At 41.9% G+C, this 14,871-nt stretch overlaps 1 protein-coding gene across 1 annotated transcript in view; it reads left to right on the forward strand.

Moving 5' to 3' along the window:
- Mef2c (myocyte enhancer factor 2C) overlaps positions 1-14,871 on the forward strand; it is a 166,354-nt gene that overhangs the window by 5,960 nt on the left and 145,523 nt on the right. Inside the window, exon 2 of the mRNA XM_076552023.1 lies at positions 11,186-11,291. The gene's annotated coding sequence lies outside the window, so the exon portion shown is untranslated. The remainder of the gene's footprint in view (positions 1-11,185; positions 11,292-14,871) is intronic.

Genomic DNA, 14,871 nt, shown 5'->3' on the forward strand with positions numbered 1-14,871 from the left:
AAAGGAAATTCGGTCCCCATGTTGCTTAATCGGCTTCTTAATGAGCAGTTTTCAATGAGCATGTTATGTGCAGAGTGCCTTTTTGTGTGTTTATGCTTTGAACCAAACTGGATCTCGGAACGACCCATTTTTTCTTCAACTCTCATCCTTACTAATCTGAAAGGAGAGCATACACGTTGGGGCTGTTTGAGAGAAAAGAATGAGAAAGGGGTATGTCATTGGGAGGACTTGGCTCATCTTAACTCCTACCACAGGCAAGGACATACAACGAAATGTAAGCGGATAGCGACCAGTCTTTTCTCTCCCTCCCTCCCTTCCTCCCTCCCTCCCTCCCTCCCTCCCTCCCTCCCTCCCTTTCTTCCTTTTTTCCCCTTACTTTTTGAGACAGAATCTTGCTATGTAGTCCTGGCTGGCCTCAAACTCCCAGTAATACTCCAGCTTTGGCCTCCTAAATGCATGGGTCCTAGGCAAATGATCTGATTTCTAAGGAGCCTTTTAATGAAGATTCCTAAACTGGGCATGGCAGCTCCCAATTATAATCCCAGCACACTGGAGGCTGAGGCAGATCTCTGTCAGTGTGTGAGGGCAATCTGTGCTACACAGCAAGTCCTAGCCCAGCCAGGGCTACACAATGAGACTCTGACTCAAGTTCTCTCTCTCTCTCTCTCTCTCTCTCTCTCTCTCTCTCTCTCTCTCTCTCTCTCTCTCTCTCTCTCTCTCTCTGTGTGTGTGTGTGTGTGTGTTTAAGAAATCTATTTGAAGACGCAGTTTCCTGAGATTGTGGATTCACAGACATGGATTGATTCAGACCGTCAGGTTTTAACCCTTGCTGATTCTGAGGCATTTGAATAAACTGTCCTCTGGCCTGGTCACTATCCTCTCAACGCTTTTCCAGTGCAGCGTCAGTTCTCATGGTCCAAAGCAACAAGGGAATCCATGCATGGTGACCCCGCACACTGAGAGACCAACAAGAACACATGACCATCGCTGTAAATGTTACTTTTTGTTTTTTACTCATTGTCTAATACGTTAAGCACTCTAGTGCTCAAGGGGTTGATTCACCTCTTTTATTTGAATTGGCTAATGATAATTGTTCCCCAAATTAGCAAAGCCCTGGGCTTACTCCAGCCTTATACTAGTTCAAGACCCTAAATAATACAGTTTCAGGGATGACCAAATGGCTTCCGCTGATTCTTCAGGAAAGTTATTTTAGGAAAATACGATAGACAATGATTACTCTAAGTTTGCATGTATGCATTCACTAACCGTAAAAATACTCAATTAATCATTGCTGATCTGGAGGAACCGCAGGCTTAATTCTTTTCTGGGTGAGTTGTTTTATAGCCATAGGCTACACAGACTAGACAAGCCTCTCCCAGCTATGTGAGGCCGGGTGAGGAGCACAGGGGTGGTGCATGTGAATCGTTCACAGACTACACACGACACAAACACAGCTTCACTTTATTGTGAGTCATCATTAAAGAGTTATGAATAACAAAAATGATCACATAAATTATTAGATGGCCATGTTATCAGAATAAGCTCTTCATAGTGGCAATTTATTCTGTGGCGATTTTTTTTAAAAAATGGAAAAAATTATTATTAGTATCCCACAGTTCTAAAATAGAAAATCTAATTTTACACAGAAAAAAAATGATTAGCTGTCAACATGAACGCAGCTTTATTGTATTGACAACCGAGAAGAAATTTACAACTGAAAATAAAAATGAAGCATAAAGGGTCAAAGGGATGAAGCGGGGAAGAGTGGAAAGAAAAGAAAAGGCAGAAAGAATGGAAATTATCAGTTGACCATCTATTGCTAAGGATGTCAAAAGGAACCAACAAGTTGCAAGACGTTTTTCATGCAGTGCTCAGAACCTTTTCCTTCAAACATCCCCTTGCATTTCTAAGATTCTTCAAAAAGATGAGTATTGCTATAAACCCATTCATCTGATACATATCTCTGTAGTTACATGTATGTGACCATACACAGTTGGAAAGTATATTTCCTTGCTTCCTCTTCTGATATAGAAAGATATTTATTTGTGATTTTTATAGAAGAAATGGGGAAAGGGCAGTACAAACGTTGTCCTCTGATCCTAAAACACTCCCAAACACCATGTCTTCCATTCAAGAAGAAATACGTATTGTCTTATGGAGAATTCTTAAAATCCCTTCAAGACAAAACTGAGCAAATTATAATTTTACTTCTGATGGCTTTTAATATAATAGAATGTGCATGCAGTAAGCTGAATGATAACCTAGAAGCTAAGGCACAAGACACTTGCATATTTATTTAGTTGGTGTGTTACTCGTGTGCAAAGATAAAGAGAAGCCAAAGCAGCAGCTATGGGAATTTACAGAAACTGGGAGAGAGACCTATGGGTTGTCAAGGAACTGACAGAGAACTCATCTTCCAACCCAACATTTTCAGAAGCAACAAAATTTCTTCTTCAAATCAGAGCAAGCCTTCTCATGAACTTCCCCTTACTTCTGTGTGTACAAGTGGCTGGCAGTGGGGGGACCTGAGGCATGCAGAAAGCCTACCCTGGAAACACCTCTAGAAACACAGCAGGAAGTTTATGGAGTCTGCTAGAGACACTTTTGCATCAAAAAAGAGAGATAAACATTTTTTTCTCTTAATAGTTTAAAAAGATTCACTTAAAGAGGTAACACATGACGATAGGGTATCGTGGCTAAGGAAGTGGAAGCGCCAGATTCTGATAAAACATAATCTGTGAGTATTCTGGGGCTTAAGGGGCTGCAGAAGGATGGAAAGACCTTCTAAGTCACATCAGTAGAAGGCCAAGAGGAAATAGAGGCACTCACCGAGGAGCTGTTATTGATTTTCAAATTGCTGCAGGGTGAGTGAGCCTGCCAAGGTGAAGGACAAGCTGAAGGTGGGTGAAGGGAAGGACGTTGGGCAAAGACAAGCCTCAGTGACGAGAGCACAAAGCCTCCTGCACACAGTGAAATCACTGACTCCATAGGAGACAAGAAGCTTAGACTGATGGAAAGTCACTCATCCTGTGCACTTAGGCTCAGACTCTTTAGATTTAAATGTAATGCTATGTATTCAATAAGCAATTCATAAGATTTCTGAGATAACCAAAATATACAATCACGGATCCTTACTCTAGACAAACATCATCACTTCTGTGTATCTGATAAAGTCCAGTATGAATGCAAATGAAAACTTTCTATGAAAATTATATTCTGCAGAACACTGACAATGATAAGTTATCACCCATAAGATGTAAAGTATCTTGGTATAATATATGTTGACTTACTGAACATACTAGCATAAATATATTTTATTTTAAATGTCAAGAATATGATCATGAAATAACTTATTTGAAGTATGAAACCTGAGAGAAAAGAATATTGCTTTAAAATGCCATTAGGTAACTGATAGTAATATGTTTTCCAGGGACATGTGGAATAGTTGAAACTGAAATTAAAAAGTGTGATACTTTAATGAGGATTTTCTATAGGCCAGACGGAAGTACAATTTCACGTCCTTCTCCCAGCAAACTGACTGTTGGGGGTAGGTCCTGCTGTCTTCTCGGGAACCTGTGTTCTAATCTACTGTCAGCTTGCCTTCCTCTGCCTTTGCACAGCTCCCATAATACATAACCATTAACTAGCAGCACCCACCTATAAACGTTTTTAGTCTTTGCAGGCACCGCACATCAAACCTTTGTCCTTAAAGGCCGAGCATTCCCATCAGGAATGCGCTTGAAACTGTAATTTTCTATTGGTAGTTAATGTCTGCTTATTGTCCAAATACTGAATATTTAAGGCTTAGTAATCAAATCTTATTTTCCACCTTGTTGGATTTACTTTTTTAAAATTTTTATTTCATTATTTATTTATTTTTACATTCCAACCACAGTTTCTCCCACCCCCTCTCTTCCCAATCCCCCCACAAACACCACACACACACCTCCCCTCTCTCTCCCCCATCCACTCCTCCTCTGTTTCTCTTCAGAAAAGGACAGGCTTCCCATGGATGTCAACCAAACATGGCATATCAAGTTGCAATAAGACTAGGCACCTCCTCTCCTATCAAGGCTGGATGAGGCAATCAGGTAGGAAGAAAGGGTCCCAAGAGCCGGCGACAGAGACAGAGACAGCCCCTGCTCTCACTGTTAGGCGTCCCACAAAAAGACCAAGCTACACACACAACTGTAACATATGTGCAGAGGACTTAGGTCAGTCCCTGGCAGGCTCCCTGGTTGTCAGTTCAGCCTCTGTGAACTCCTATGAGCCCGGGTTAGTTGATTCTGTAGGTTTTCTTTGGATTTACTTTTAACAAAAAAAACAAAACAAAACAACAACAACAAAAAAAACCTTCAGACTTAGCAACAATGGTTCTCCAGCACTTCGATGTTTTCTATGCTATGCTATTGCTATGAAACAAATCTCCAAGGAGACATCTAATGCCTTCGAGCAAAAACATCTGAGAGTGGCTCATGCCGGGGCATAGGCTCCATCAAGGAGGAACCTGAAAGTAGACATAATTTTCTGGAGTTCATTCCAGTTGTATGATTATACCACTTCCTGCTGGGTCCAACTATACAGAAGTATCATAGCTAAGAGCAGAGTTTGGGGAGTGAATTAAGTCTGGTTTCATGTCCTTTGACGTTTCTGAGCTATCTCATCTCGGCAAACAAAGTCATCTCTCTAAGCTTTCTTTCTTAATATCTATAAAATGGAGAAGATAACAAAAGCTCTTTAAGAAGTTGTTGCTCAGATAAAAGGAATAATGTTTATAGAGTAATTAGTACAATCTTAAAAGTAGCAAGTGGACATGAAAGGTAAAGGATTTTGAATATGCATATTTTTATATACATTCTAAAAATATTGAATTTTTGCATATATTTTAAAAATATTGTACTTAGATTATAAGTATAATTTATTTGAAAGACTCAAATATAAATTTAGCAAAGTAATAGGCAATCAAGCCCATTGGTTTAGGTCTTTGGCTCAATGAATAAGCCAACAGCAGACTGCTTTTAATCACTGGTTTTAGTTTTAGTTTCTTTCTTTTGTTTGTATTTCAATTTTCATTCTCATCCTATTTCAAAATAATTTAGGATACTTTCATCCCAAACAATGAAAATTAATTTTCTTTCTTCTTAGAAAGTTATAATATTACCATAATTATGGATGTGCTTATTTTAAATCCACACAGAATTATCACATATTGGAAGCATATATTTTTTGCATATTTCTTTCCATCTTAACAAATAATTTCAATTATTCTGCTTAACTTAAATTTTTAGGCTATAAATATTTTATTTATTTATTTTCAAGTCAGAGTTTCTTTATGCAGTTTTAGTGCCTGTCCTGGATGACTCTGTAGACCAGACTGGCCTTGAACTCACAGAGATCTGCCTGGCTCTGCCTCCCGAGTGCTGTGATTAAAGGCGTGTGCCACCACTGCGAGGGATTTCTTTAATTCCTATACTCATTATTATCGAAACAATTAGCTTATTCATCCAGCCAATAGCCTTAGCAGTATGACTTACAGCCAATATTACAGCCGCTATAAATGTTTTTAAATAATGTAAGCTGTCCTTTAAATAGACTAACAATGATTGAAAATTACATTGGAAGGTAGACAGAGCACAGTACATTTTATCAATACTACCCCCTCCTTTCTAGACACCTTTGTCTTAACTGGGTGATCTTAATAAGTAATTTTACCATGAACACTACATACAAAGTCCTTAATGTCCTGAGTCTGTTTGGGTATTTTTCTGTAATGCATATTTATACCAATCAAGAATGATATAATATATTATATATTATATGTATCATTCTATATATATATATATATATATATATATATATATATATATATATTTCACATATATAGTCCATTCCAGACTTTACTAAAACTCCAAAGTGACTATGGCTTCTCTTTTTCATGTTCTATTGCCCCCTAATGCAGCAGTGATCTCTACCACACATGCAGCAGAACATTGCCAGGTCCCTCTTGAACAGAATGCTCCATCAGACATTCCATGAGTTCCCCCTTCGCAGGAGGCCTGTGCCCAGCCTCGTTGCCATAGATGGCCATCAGACATTTGGAATGACATCAGGAGACAATCTGAGCAGGCACTGCCCTAAAGAATTCTGCTAGCAGGAGCCTGAGGATATCAATGTCTTCGTGGCCAACGACAACTGCATTCCAAAGGTCAACTGGGGTGAAAAGAGGAGGGACTTGGAGTCTCCACTGCCTTTTCAGCAACCAGGCAGCTACCAAGCAGAAAGCAGCTGACATGGGGGCTAAAAGTAGCCTAGACACTACACACCTGTGAAAAAGTCAACCTGACCCAGTAAAACAGAATTTTATGTCTAAAGAGATTTCCACTTCTTCAGAGGTAAAATTCAAGACTGTTCTCATCCTGAATCAATCCTCATATCTCTGATGACCAGCTTCTTCCTCTCCGACAGGGGAAGTCAATAGGGAACTAAGTTGTGTGGAAGTAGAAATTACACAGAATTACACAGTTTGCTTTCTACCCCAGCTGCATATGGACTAACTCCTTCATTCCTAACAGCAATGCATGGAGGATATCACATTATAGTCAATATTTTTTTGTGGGGGGAGCGTTTTCGAGACAGGGTTTCTCCATGTAGTTTTGGTTCCTGTCCCAGATCTCGCTCTGTAGACCAGGTTGGCCTCCATCTCATAGAGATGCACCTGGCTCTGCCTCCGGCATGCTGGGATTAAAGGCATGTGCCACCTCTGCCCAGCTATAGTCAATTTTTTATAGGTGAGGAAACTGGGCCATGGAGAAGCTCAGCATGTGATCAGTTCCCTTGTGGTATTGTCAGTTGGCTGTTGGGTAGTCTCTCCTCCTCGGGGTCCCTTCAGCTTTTTCATTTGTCAGCTGCAGGGCGGCTGAGCCTTTCTCCTTCATCTGCAGAGAACTGAGACATTTCATAGGGTCTTGGATTTCAAGTACTGTGAGAAGAATCCTTTCAAACATGAGCAAAGGGTAAACAGACAAGAGAAACAGGTGATGACTCAAATATGGATCAATCCAACATTCAAAAGAATTATTATTTTAGAATAACAATTATTTACCATTCATGGATATGCTGACGTAAACAGAGACCATTTCCATTAGCGGTTAATTATCATAAATGGGCAGAGTTGATATCAAAATTAATCTCAACTAACAACAAAAAATGGAGAGGGCAAGCAGAGCGAAATAAATCGCCTAACTGCTTAATGAAGCCTGAAGTTTACACTCAGTCTAAGATGCCACAGCACGCTGCTGCCTTTCTCACCTTACGTAGTAATACTCGTAATTTCACTCTGTCTATGTTATCAACATTTTTGGGCAAATCCTACTCTTGTGACATCAGTGAATTTGATATTTTATCAAATTTGAGGAAGATTATACTTTGTTAGCAAGTCTCACCTCTGATAACATCTTTGACTTTAATATTGCTTCTTATCTCTTATTCTAAAAGTATAATGTTAGTTTGGCATCCGTCTTAAGAAGTAAACAGAGTATTACACCCCAATTGTTCTCTTTGAAAAAGCATTATGTGGTTGTCTGATACTCTGTCATACAGTTTAAATTTGGGAGGCAGTATTATCCCTCATGCAGCTTATTCTTTATTAAATGGAACTTTCTCTGGGGTGAAAGCTTAGAAGCATCCCCTCTTGTAAAAGGATAATTCTGTCTAAAATCTGTCTAGACATCATCCTATACAGTCAGTTTGCCTGGCCGAGCCAGCCATGGTGTCCTAGCCAGCAGCGAGGATCCTGGGCCCTATCGCTGGCCTTAAGCTTCTCTCCAAATTTACAGATGTGGATCACTCAGTCAGCCTCTCTGTGCTTCACTTGACTTCCTTACTTAAAAACAAGAAGATGCACATATTAGGTGTTTCCCAGAATCTTTCTCAGCATAAAAGACACTAAAATTCAGACTTTAAAACTATTCTGTGCTACCGCCATGTAATAGAAATGCAGAATGTCCTAAAATCCAGCTGGTATCAAACATAAAGCTTTGTGTTTTGTTTATTTGTTTTTGAAACAGGGTTTCTCTGCATAGCCCTGGCCGTCCTGGAACTCCCTCTGTAGACCAGGTTGGCCTTGAGCTCAGAGATTTGCCTGCCTCTGGCTCCCAAGTGCTGGGATTTAATGCATACACCACCACCACCACCGAGCACATAGAGCATTTTTTTAAAGCCAGTATTTTAGTTTAAAACTTTACTGCAGTATTCTACAGTGGTGGACATATTCAATATCTCCTTACCCCAAAGCTTCCACTGCCCACGTGGGCCTATTAAGCAGTTAAAATATGGACAGTATTTGTTTTAATTAACTTGAAAAGTCACATGTGCCTAGCAGCTACCCTATTCAGAGCAGTCCTCGAGAAGGGGACACACACCCTTTAGAGGTATAGAGCCCTTGATCTACAAAGCCTTTGATGTGTTCTTCCTACCACACTTACTGTCCTTCCTTGGTACAGAACCCTAGACAGGCAAAGAACATCACAAGCGTCTCCATTTTCTGGTGGTTATTTTTGCAGAATATCCCAACACTGTTTCCAAGTTGTAACATATGAAAGTTGTGCAAGACAAAAGTAAGTTTTCTTATTTGGGTTTGCTGCTCATTTTCTTTAGCATCCCACTTCTCTTTCTACTTTGTGACCTTTACTGTGCCAAGACTTACATATATCCACAAAGGCAGCTTAACTGCAAAAGTTAGTGGTTGGCTGTTTTTTATTTTGTTTTGTTTTTTAAATACTTCTGTATATCCTGAGTTCTTAGGGTTTAAATCCAATCTGGGGCCCTGACACTTTCTTATTGGTCTATTAGATTTGTTAAAATCCAGGGCGCTATAGGACAGGGCAGCTGGACCTACCCAAAGCTCCTATTTCTCTCCCCGGATTTCAAGATGCTTGGAGCGCATCAAGTAACCAGAAAAGCCGACCTCATACGAGCACTTTGCGAGCTGTGTGCGGGTGGTGGGCTTCTTCTGCTGACCCCCGGTGATTAGGGAGATCATACAGAGCTCATTTCCAGCTCGTTGGAAGAAATATTCTTGGGATCCTAAACACCAGACCTGCAGAGAGATTCCACCAACGCGGCCACCGCACATTTCCAAAGCACACCCACTGCTTTTGCGCCCTCCTCCCCTCCCGGGAGCCCATCACGCTCCATCTTTATCAGCGAGCCACTGGTCTCTTTCCTCCAAGCCGAGACATCTCCTCTCCAGCCGAACGCAGGCCGGCACACCCCTTCCTGTCCCGGGCGCTCACAGCGCGCCCAGCCCCCTGCAGCACCCTGGCCCAGCAGGTCCGTCGGAGGGCCCGGCCTCCTACGCCCAGCCTGTGGCGCACTCACGTGGCACACTCGCCAACCCCCCCACCCGACACACACTAGCAGCCCGGTAGCTGTAGAAATTCGCGGGGCAAAGCTTCCCCACCCCCTCAGCTCCATCGGCCACGAGAAAAGTGGGTGGGAGGAAGTAGCGACCCGCGGAGAAAGAGCAGATAGGAGGGGAAAGCCATGTCGGAGGGGAGGGCCGGCAGTAATTGGGTGGCGTTGCGGCTGTCGCCTCTCCAGTTCGCCCAGCCAGCGGGTCCGCTTTCAACACAAATCAGCCGGAGGGATTGCTGCTCCCTGCAATCAATAACTCAGCCGAGTGAGCTGCTGAAGCCAGAGGCGTCCCTCGTCTGCTCTTTAAGGGGCCCTGAGGACTGAATCCCAGCCCTCTGCTTCCCAAACAAAGAAGTGGGTACCAAAATGCCGGGCGAAATTTTTAACCCCAAACTTCCACCGCATCCCCTGGTAACGATCTTGTAAAATGAAAGAGCATAGACCTAGTCAAGACTCTAGAAGAAACGGTTAAAAGGGGGAAGTGTAAGTATCTACTCCTTAAATTTCAGGTCTCTTGTGATATTTCAAGAAATGGAGTAGAACCAGTGTTTCAATAAGCATTTAACAATGGCGAGGGTAAATGTAAAGTCCCATTAAATTTAGCTGTCTCCGTGGATGCTTTTGGATGAGCCGTACACTTAGAAGCAGATTACCAATCAAGCCTTATTTGGACTTAACTGATAGAATAAGTGTATCACACTTTGTAGAGGAGTGTTTGGTGGGGTTTGTTTTTTTTTTTTTTTAAAGCGTGTCTTTCAGATTGTGTTTCATGAAGAGGAGGGTGAGGAGGTCCTGGGAGACGGCTGTATCATGATCCCCACTTAACATACATTAAAGCCAAGCAGAACTGAGAGAAAGGGATTGGCCAGAGAACTTGGTTCTAAGAACCAGAACAAGCTGAGACTTAGGCACGGTGGGCCTGGGTTTGAAGGATGCGAATTCACCCAGCACAACCCTAGAACAAATCTTGCCCAAACTCTTCATTTCTCTGACTCTGACGCAATATAATAAAAAACAAATCATGTGACTTGCAACCCAGATGAAGTTTTCTGAGTGACTACTGGCTATGGAAAGTCCTGCTAAGACAAATGGGATATTGGCCCCTACGATCTGCTGTGTCATGGTTGGCCCTTCTGGGGCACTGGTCCCATCCTGAAGCCAAGGAAAGATTCATTGGTGTACCAAAGTCATGGAAAGCTAGTCTGAGTCAGAGATTAGAGCAAGAAACGGTCGTTTACGGTCCATACAGCTAAACACGGCTTGGAAGGATAAGGTATTATTACTAATAGGATTCACACACAGTACTGAACCCACATCATAAATCCCAAAGTGTTTTAAGTGGGCCTTTAAGCAATGCCTAAAACCAACCTTTCCATCAACTTAGTATTACAAACATCTCCAAGTCTGACAAATTTTATTAGCATGAGAAATGGTGGATTTTCCTTTACTTTTTGCCTTGTGATTCTTCATCAGATATAAAGTCAAAGGTTCAAACGTGAAGGTAAGTATAGTTAGACTCACTGTCTTGAGATGAGGCATAAAATGAAACCTTTGCCTAATAAACCAAATCCTTTCCATATTACAGATCCTTTACCACGCTCAGTCCATGTGCTGTGTGGTCTGCTTGGGATGAAGCTGTACCAAGTGAATTTGTGAAATTTAGAAATGTGCCATCATTTATTTTTAAAAAAAAAATTACGGACACTATCACAGTTGATCATTTAAATTCTTTAGAGAAAATAACTTTTTTCTATACTTACATGTTTTTAAGGTGCCGGAAAAAAAAAAAAAAAGAGTTGAAGACTGTGAAGTAACCTCTGAAGAGATGAAGTGAAGCCTGGAAGTCCAATGGCTGTGGCGGTAAAGAAGTGTAGGTGGTGAGTGCTCACATTTACCCTTTCACCACAGACCTACCGTGAAAGCAAAAGCACCAGTTTCTGAAAGCATTTAAAATATGGACATGTGTGCCGGTGACGCCGTTAGCCATTCTCCTCCTCGTGATACAAGCACTGCTGTGGCAATGCTGTGTAGGCTCTTCCCACCTCTCCAGGCCACCTTTGCAAGTGTCTACCACAGCTAATCCGCTTCCTAGGCAGTTATGCACATCACCCACAGGACAACTACAAAGAGGTTAAAATATGGATTGTGTTGTAGAATTTAAATCTAATCATGTTTCTCTGATTTTTCTAAACTTTCATGTCCAATTATATTTGTGTTGAAAGTATTCTGGCTGAGGAACAAATACTATACACTTGAATAATCTTAAGGGGTAGATTAATCTATATCCTTTCTTCATCTCAGGGTAGGTTGCTGTGGCAACCGCCCCAGCTCACTTTAAAATAATTTTTTAAAGCTCACTTCAAGAGCTACACCCAGCGTGGGCCAGGCTTAAAAGCAGGCAGACCCAGCGCACAGGGCTCTCACAGAGTGCTGCTGCTTTAGTGTAGGGAAGCAGGAGAAAAGGGGGTGGAAGGAGATGTCACACACCAGGACTGGGTGGTAGCTTTCTCCAGAGCTGAAACAATCGCCATGCTCTCTATAACTTTAATTGTTTAAATGTATTGTTAAATAAGTCCTTGGAGGGGTCGATAATGTGTATTTATATTTAATATAAAGCACTTATAATAATTAATGAAAGAAATTTTGATGATCACACACACACACACACACACACACACACACACACACACACACACACACCGAGTGGGGGTGGTTAATAGCACACCAATCCCAGCCACCACTTTGCCCTTTTTTCTTAAAGGAAAGTTGCCTTTTATCAACTAGACAAATCCCTATATTCCCACTGATATAAATAATATAGTAATTATTTTTATTTTTCAAACACAGAACTGAATTGGAGAGATCATGGAACCTAGCAAACTGAGATCTAGAAAGAATTTATCTATTAGTAAGACAATTTTTGTGTGTGTTTTCAATGTTGGATATCAAACCATGAGCAAAGGCCTGGTGCAAGCCAAGGATGTTAGAGCCCTGCCACTGAGTCGTGTCCCCAATCACAAATCTGGAAATTGGATAGGGAATTCTATGTGTCTCAATACCCTAGACTAAGCTACTTTCTATACAAGAAAATATCCTGATCCTCACCAAGCACCATTAGGGAATAGGAATCACCAGTGTGAGTAAATTTAAGTAAATAAATAATGCAATTCTGGGGTTATTTAAAGGCAAATACAAAATTCACTCTGGATCAACCACCTCATGGATCACTACTAAATAATTTTAAAGCTCGGGCAACTGTCTACTGCTTATTTCCACGTAACTACTTCCCTTCCACTTCAGCTACACAAGCTTATGTGAAGGAAACGAATGCTAATATTAACTTAGGTCACACATAATTAAGAAGCTAAATCTACTGAATGGGTAAATCTTGTATTTTAAAAGTCCAACTATAGTACACTCCAGGCCCAAAGCTTCAAATCATCCTCACTTGGGCTTAGCATACTTTTGAGTGTTTACACTGTTGTTGATCAATATGAATTTGTTACAATGCTTATTACTAAATAACTCTTTGACATATGAAAGGGTAAAGTAAAAATTTCCTTTGGTAGGAAAGTAAATCTAAAACTGAAGTATATTGTAGTAAAGAGGGATATCCTCTATCATTAACTGCAGTAGCACAGTTGAAATTCATGTATTGGCAATATCTACTTCGTCATATAACACAGGCCATCACAGCTCATTACATTAATTTAAAGCAGTATGGCAGTAAGTTCCCGTGGTCCTTCATATAGTTTGCTCAGTGAGGATATTTGTAAAGACCAAAAAATCATCTAGATTTTCATTTACATTGCCATATCTAGACATGCCTTAGTGTTCAGCATCTCTAAGCATCAGCGCCTGCACCTGTAAAGAGGCCTTTGCCATTCTGTTGACATAAACTCATGGTCGCCACACACTTGCTCTGTGAAAGGCAGGCACAGTACGTAGTACAGACCCTGGTTTGCAAAGACAGAACAAACAAGAACCCACTACGTCACAAAGCACAAGCTTGGTGACAGTTTGCCATGCCCTCCTGTAATGAAAGTAGCTCTGCTAATTAATAGTCGCCATGGGAAGGAGCCCCGACACTTGCAGATTGTCAGGGGTAGTTTAACTGGCCTGAGAAGTCAACCTCTGCTTTCAAGTGCAGCCTTTGGGGGTGCCTGCATGTTGAAGCCCACTCTTCTAGAAAAGCTGCTGACTTCAAACAGCCTGCACAAGGAGACAGGAGGATTTTTGAACCACATTGTCCGCCTGCGTTAAAATAGTCCTCTGCAGGCCTACTGAAGAACTTCCAGCAAATGCAACCCGTCATTGGGTTAAACACATAGTGCTGGGGGAGGGGGGGGAGGGCTTTTTTATTTTTTGTTTGTTTGTTTTGTTTTTTGAGGAAACACCTTTAGTTAGCTAGATACTTGACTGTGTTACTATTGTCTACTCTTGTGCCTTCGGTGTTACCGTCCTCTGTGAGCTTTCTCTTCCTCCAGTCATAATATTAAAAAAAATTAATTTGTTTTGAATGTTTTAAAAAGCTACAGTACCCCTGGCATGCAATCCTGTCTGTGTGTATGTGTGTGCGTGCGATTTGTATACGGGTTGATATATTTTGTCTTTAGCTTTTTGGGTGTGGTGTAATTGACTAGAGTAGGGACAGACCCCAAACCTGGAACCTTTTTTTCCTAAGTATCAGTTGTTTGTTAACCTGTTTTTGCTATGGAAAAGTATTAAGCAAACTTCAACCTTAACACGAGTGTCCTTATCAGTCTCAGCTGCTGCTTCCTGTGCAGCTGAAACTCTTCAGGATAAGTGAAGTCATCCGCTATCAGCCAGGGTAGCCTAATGCATTTGGGAAGTTGGTTTGGTTTCCATGTTAATGACCTGGATAAAGTCCAGTAAGGTGTGGAGGAGACGCTGGAGGGAAGGAGCGCGCGGGGCGGGGGGGGGGGGGGGGGAGTTCTCCAAGGAAGCTGTCCCCTCAGTAAATATTTCCAGATTGATTCGAAAGTTCTTGGCCCAGCGATAAAGTCGAGATTTCAAATACTTGTAATTATTTTATTACTAACACCGGAGAATCCTTTCGGCTCACTTTTTAGTCTAGCTCTCCGGGTCTCAAGGCCAAAAGCTTTGTACGTTCTGGGCGGGCAGGAAGCGCACGCCTGGGATCGAGGACGGCAGACATCCTGGATCGTGGCTTTTACGCGTGTGTAACGGAGGCGCGCGCGGACCAGAGCAAGAACGAAGTGGCTACCGCGAATCCAAAGGGGGGGAAGTCACTGGAGCAGCTCTTAGGGTCGCGCTCCTATTGGTCAGAGGGAAGATCCCGACTTGAGAAGGACTTTCCTGCTGGCTGGCTCGCAGCCTCCCGGGGGAGCAAGCGCGCGGCAGCCGAGCGTCCCCTCCGAGCGTCCTCCGCCGCGGCGGGGAGAGAGGCAGGGAGCCGCCGCTCCCCGTGTTGTC

The sequence above is a fragment of the Peromyscus maniculatus genome, chromosome 15 (genome assembly GCF_049852395.1).
Source record: "Peromyscus maniculatus bairdii isolate BWxNUB_F1_BW_parent chromosome 15, HU_Pman_BW_mat_3.1, whole genome shotgun sequence".
NCBI classification, from domain to species: domain Eukaryota; kingdom Metazoa; phylum Chordata; class Mammalia; order Rodentia; family Cricetidae; genus Peromyscus; species Peromyscus maniculatus.